The following is a 7,264-nucleotide window of genomic DNA, read 5'->3' on the forward strand; positions in this document are numbered from 1 at the left end:
TTTTATTTTTATTTTTTAAACAGACCATTTCTTTCCGTTAATCTACGCTTTGGGTGATTTCCTTTTGGCTGAATGCTATCGAAATCATAGCCTATATAAAGTTAAATATAAATTAACATAAATATAAAACTTTGTAAATATTTGTAAGTATGCGAGAAAATAGAACAAATTGGAGCTGAAAGAGTAACACCTAAAGTATTATCTTAAAGAATGAAACATCCGGTAAAAACTATAAAAAATTTGAAAAATTACTCAGCAAAATGGCTTTTATTTGGACTATAGATGAAGAAAATATTTGAATGTATAGATTTCCACTATATAGTAATTGCGCTTGTAACACCGATGTAAGGGCTTTTATCAACAAGTTCCACTAAAAATACTGATTTTGAATAACTGCAAAAAAAATATAAAATTGTATTATCGACCATTGTAGAGATTTTCAATATTAAAATCAATTAACAAGGAAGAATCATTATGTATTTTCAAAAATTAAGTAATCCAAAATTTTTCTTTGATCACTTTTGTTATTCTAAAACTTGGATAGATAATATGTATATCTATATGCTGCTAAAACTCTGAGATTGTTTGTGTGTGTGCTTGTCTGTAATTAAACACAGCAAAAACGGCGCAAAATAGCCCCATATTTGTAATGAAATGAGAATAGAAACAGAATAAAACAAGTTTCGTTAAAATCGGACCACGGGTTACCAAGTTAGCCCCGTTTTTCGGATCACTTTTCGTACATTCCATTGGTATAAACTTCGTTTATACCACAATATATGCACAACAGAAATTAAATGACGAGATGAAAATGTGTTATAACAGAGCGTAGAAAGAACAACAATAAAATGGACCTACAATATTATTGACAATTTACAAATAGTAACTATGGAGACGAGGTAATAAAATAAAAATCAAGTCGAAAACAACAACAAAATTTTATAAACGAAAACCTCTCGCCTAGCATTGGCTATTATATTATTTCCCTGTCAATGTTCCCATCTTCGGTAAAAGGCGTAAGATGACAAAAACAAGATCTTGAAGAATCTATCTATATACTACTAAACTCTGAAATTGTTTGTTTTTTGTTTGCTTATTTTCTCAGTCAAAAAAATCATTCACACTACCGTTCGCGCTCTTTACAAAACTTCTTACTTCACTTTTTTTTGAAAAATAAAATGGTCTTTCCTTTTACTCCCGATCAACAATCAAATATCTTTTCTTTTATTATGAATAACACGAATGGATTGAAATATTTAATCAAATTAACTCAAAATAAACCATTTCGGTGCAATATTGATATTGGCTTGAATTCTTCATAACCTCTGAATAGTGGTTGACCCAACGAGTCACGGTGGTATAGTTTTTTTATTACTTTTCATCACAGGTATTGCAATATTATTTTTAATATGCTATATTTATTAAAATTTTACAACACTTCTGAAAATATACCTACCACCATAAAAAAAAATCCTAGAATCTTCTTAACTACTTATTATCTTATTCAATTAGTTTGAAGCACTAAAAATATGCCTTCAAATTTTACATTATTTGAATATTAAACTATTGTTATCAGAAGTCTTATTATAAGTGTGAAATGTTCATAACTAGTCGATGATTACGTTTGACTTGCATCTGTAAATATTCTACTGACAAGAGGTGAACTTAAACTGCAAGATTTCAAACTACAGTGTCTCATTGTATTTAACTCTTTTAAGAAATCTTTTTGCAAATTTACACATACTCAAATGTCTTAGAAACGTATTAAAATGATTATTTGTAGAACATAGCTTTTTAAATCACCATAAGAAATAAACATTGGTAGAGAAAATAAAGCCAGATCTTGGATTCAATAGATATTTAAAAACGTTAAAATCGAAGTTATAAGCCAGTCGTAGTTTGATTTAAGAGGGTGGATTTAAGACTCCTACTACAAAGCCAACAGCATAACTGTAACCAGAGGACAGTGAATTGTCTCATTAAGATGTTTAGAATTGTAAGAGAAGCTAATTCAGCGTTCATATTATGCGTAATTAATTAAAAAAATTACTATAATCTGTGATTGGTTCAACAAACTATATAAAACTATTTGCAGCTTTATATGATAACAGTGTTTATCGTATATGAAAGGCAGTTAACTTTTTGTTAAACATTTGAGCTACAAAAAATTAAGTCTCCACAGATCAGCCACAAAACACTGTCTTACGTGCTAGAAGAAGTTTATGAGAGACAATACATTTCTTTCACGTGAGTATTAACGAGTGGTTTGAAAAATTCAAAAATCTTGTAAAAGTATAGGAGTTATTTATTAGAGACATACATTGCATTGTTCTGAACTCAAACTCAAAGGCTTGCTCGCTTCCAAACCACAGGCTGGTGATACAATATCTAGTTAAAAGACGTGAAAAATGTGATATATAGATAATTTGAGTGAAAAGTATGTAATCTGGAAAGTTTGCGTAAGAGAAATTTTGAGAAATTAGAGTGAAGAAATGGTTGAGTAGTAGGAGTCAAAAGATGGTGTTTGGGTATTTCAATGAATGCGTGGCGGCTAGATAGTATGACTCAAGAGATGGTGTTTGGGTATTTCAATGAATGTGTGGCGGCTAGATAGTATGACTCAAGAGATGGTGTTTGGGTATTTCAATGAATGTACGGTGGTTGGGTAGTTTGATCGAAAAAGCAGTGTCTACGCAATTTGAATAAAGAGTGTAGGTTCTGGATAGTTTGAGTAAAAAGTGTAGTGTCTGGGTAACTGTAATAAACAAACAGTGTCCAGTTAGTTTGAATGAAGAATGGGGTCCCAACTAGTTTGAGTGAAGTGACGAAGTTTAGGTAGTTTGACTGATTACACATTATCTCATGAGTAGTTTGTTTGTTTTGTAGTTAAACACAAAGCTACACAATGGGCTATCTGTGCTCTGCCCACCACGGATATCGAAACCCGGTTTCTAGCGTTGTAAGTCCGCAGACATACCACTTTGCCACTGGGGGACCTCATGTGTAGTGAGTAAAGAGTTAACTCTTTTGCTTGCTTGATATACAACGATGTATTTTGCTACTGAAATCGGATCATCTGTTCAACATTTTACAGCAACTGAATGGATGATTTTCTCAATTTTTTTACATTGTTCTTAGTTCTAGATGATAAGGTGGACGAGCATATAGACTATCGTTAAACTTGCAGTGTAAAGACCATGCATTGCATCATCGAGCCACTGCTGCTCTTTTCATTTGGAACATCCCATCCTCACAATGCCTCTGCAGACATCAATTAAGCAGGAAATTGTCTAAAAGGCACATCGGGAGAAAGCCATGGGTGGATAGGTGCTATACAGCCACCACTGAGATAATCTGTCACCACCAGGTCTCAGATACTCCATGTAGAATAAATATCTGGCATCACTGGGATCTGTTGAAATTAGTATAGACAGAAAACGTAGATAATGGGCAGTTGGTGGAGAAGAAAGAGGATGCCAGTATATATTTAAAGACCATGGTGGACAGTCATTTATCATGATAGCCACATATGATACTTACACCAAAGATGGCGAGATAGCTGGTTGGGCATTCATTAACATTCTCTGCATAAGGCTGGTGAAGCATTAAAGCTTCCCACAAACACCATAAAAATTGAGCTTGAAGCCTACAGCAAGAAACTTTTCTCTGGATTGTGAACAACACATTGGCAATGTATCACATAAATATTATTTGCGACTGACTTGCGGAAAGTATTTCGTAAAATTCAGAGTTTTTATCCCAAGATGAATGGTAGAAAGCAAAGCAACTGCATGGTAAGACCATCAGCTATATGTAAGTACCATGTCATGAAGGATTAAAGTTGCATCAAGAAGCTGACGGGCTCGCAGGAAAAAACCCTTTAGCCAATCCAGCACAACTCTATTCATAGAATATGAGCTTTCTCTGCACCACTAAAGTGGAACTGGCAACCATCAAAGGTCTTCGTCGACATTTCAGAGGGAAGGAAAACGCCGAAAACAAAGTATCTTATGGTGTTGCTAGGAAAAGCTGAGGAATAAAACAGAACATAATATAGCCAGAAGAACAGTTGTAAAATTAGTAAAGGAACTCTCTTTTACCCTCTGCGAGGCAGCGGACCTCCACAGGAAGGGTCAGTCCTGTCCACGCAACCCCTGGCATTGTCACCAAGTGGCCAAACTATCAACTGAAGACTAATACTCGTATAGGAACCATTAATTTTCTCACAAACAGATTTGTCATGTGTTACGAAGACATGATTATTACGACAAAAATGTCGTACTTATTGTTTGTTTTTCTGTTGTTTAATGTCCACTCGATATCCCATTAATAGATAAGCATATGATTTAGAGCAGGGACACAGCAAGAAGTGCACAGAATAAAGTTTTATAAATCCCAACTTCTTTTAAAAAAACAAATGTTATTTGATTTCAAAAGGAAGCTTTACGTGAATGTTATTTGACTGAGATAGGAAAAAATATGATTGCCCGTCCATGTTTTAATTGGTATTCTAATAAAGTTTCTCTGCCACTACTTTGATAAAAAAAGGTTATTGAAATTAAAATTAACAGAAATAATGTCGTCAAAAGACGGAGCTTTCATTGCCTAAAGACTTTCCATCGTAATAAGATTTTTCTTAACATGATTAACTACGGTCTTTAAAGTGGTCGGGATTTTCTGTACCTAAATTATTGTTGTTGAAATATTTACAGAGTGCGATTACTTAAAGAGAAAACTGATTGAAGAATTGTTTGTTTGTTCGTCTTAGAGCAAAGCCACGTTAGGTTATCTGCTGTGTCCACCACGGAGAATTGAACCTCGGATATTAGCGTTGTAAGTCCATAGACTTACCGCTGTCTCACCGGGGGACTCGTTGGAGAAACGACAAATGCTTTTGAAAGTGTACGGTGTGTTTTCGAAAATATTTCACTGCTTTTACATTTAGGTTTGTTAAAAAAAGAACGTATGTCTATATAAAATACCAGTTGGCTTATTAATGTTGCTCTGAAAGATTAAAAAGATAAACGTGTCCTCTTAATGTGTAATTTAATTGTACTAATGTGTTTATTAAATACTGATGAGTAACAATGTGTTTATAAAAAATCCTATGAAGTGACAATGCCTTTATCAGACGGTATTGAAGTGTTGATGTATTTGTTAGGTGGTGATTAAGTAAGCATTAATGTGTTCACAAGGTAGTGATAAAATAGTAATGTGCTTACAAAAACGGTGAAGTTGTTACTATTGTATTTAAGATTCAGATTCGTTTTAAGGTGCTTAATAGATGATATTCTACCTTCAAAGATTGGTGTGTTGTAGTATAGCAAAACATGTCATATTAGTATGATTTTATATGTTCGTCATTATATGAAACAACTTATGTGAGAACTGCATAAAGACAAATAAATGTACTTCGTTTCAAAGGAGTGTGCTTATGGTTTAGTTCAAAATAAAATACTAATTCCGAGTAATGCTTACCTTTAATGCTTAATGTATTAGAGTTTTTCAGGCGAATTTTGGAGCAGATTAGTGGGATTTAGGATAATGAATTTCTAATGCATTTGCCTACTTCCTTATCAACGGAAGCAGTCACCAATAATGATTACATACATAAGATATTTCCATTTTCAATCCCTAACGCAAAGCACTTTATTTTTTTGGAACATCTCATGTTTGTTTCTTTCATTAACTCGTGATTTATTTTATGTTGAATAGTACAACTTTTTTTTTTTTACTTTGCAAATTAAGGACTTTTATAAAAAAAATACTCATAGAAGGCCAGTTTTCAACTTGTAACGTTTTCGATTATATTTGCCGTTGCTTAGATGGGCCTTCACATTGCATTCAATATATGTGATTACTGTCCTCAATCGAGTACAAGTGTCTGCATATTACATCTGTTCACTTATGCTAAGTGTAAGTGGATAATGTTATAATTAACTTTTTATTCTTTTTTTGCAGAATTTCAGTAAGTAAGGAAATATAACTGTGGAAACTCCACTGTATGGTAATTTTATATGATTCGTTAGAAACAAAATCTAACCTGACGTTTCTATCTATGTGTATGTTTAAAAATATATATATATATATAGAGAGAGTGAAGTTGTTAGAATTTTTTATTTAAGTTTTTCTTTCCCACATTTAACCTAAAGCCAGTTTTCATTGAAGCAATTCCACATTCTATAGTGTCCAACATGTTCTCAAATTTGAATATCACAATATTATTGGTTGAATCGTTTATGGTTGGTTTGTTTTATGGGTTTCTGTACGTTTCCTGATACCGCACCGTTAGGCGAATCAAAAGCAAGATAGCTTTTAGAAAATAATGAACACTAGTGGTGAAACTTTCATCTTTTTTTATTTTTTATGTACAAAACAAATCTTTGAAATTCATAGATATTGCTCTTACAACAGTTGATTTTTACTCTTACTGATTTAGAATTACTAAGAAAGCCATTATTTGTTTTCCTGTGGATATTAAATGTACATTAAACTCTTAAGCAACTTTCATAAAGGTCGTGTTTGCTTCAAAAGCAAACAACTTAACAAAATATCAGATTTAGCTATGTCTATCCTAAAACACATGCGAAATAAGGGCAGTAATAGCAATACATTGGTTTTAGACAATATAAAAACTAAGTTTAAGCAATTATTTCCGAACATACCATCTTAAAACTTTTTCAGTAAAATATATCTGACATAAGGCAGTCTTATTTTCTATAATGTCCAACGTTTATCATAGAAAATGACACTGTAGTGTAGTCATAAAATACTTTGATAAACTCAGTGTTAACACCATTCTGCGTCATAAACGTCAAAACTATTCGATGTACCAGCCTTTACCATAAAAAGTGAGTTATGTATAGATTTATTTCACTGTGAGAACACTGTATTCGATATAGACCTTATAAGTGTGTACGTAGCTTTCCTACATATCTGTTCTTATAAAATTTCAACTACTAAACCAAATTGTACTCATTACGAGAACACCAGGAAATTATTTACCTGCTGCTACTCTTCCTGAAGAAGTATATTGTACTTCAAAATTGTGAAGAGGAGATTTATAGTAGAGATGAGAAATAAAATTTCTTCTTAGTAAGTTATACCCACTCGAGAAATTTTTATAATCACAATACTGCAACTTTACAAAAACCCACTCGATTGATACGGCCTCGAATTTACAGATATTGTATTATGTATTCAAATGTCCTCGAGTTTAGAAGTGTTGTATTAAGTGTTCGTATGTCCTCGAGTTTAGAAGTGT

This window comes from Limulus polyphemus, unplaced genomic scaffold, assembly GCF_000517525.1.
Source record: "Limulus polyphemus unplaced genomic scaffold, Limulus_polyphemus-2.1.2 Scaffold1092, whole genome shotgun sequence".
Lineage (NCBI taxonomy): Eukaryota > Metazoa > Arthropoda > Merostomata > Xiphosura > Limulidae > Limulus > Limulus polyphemus.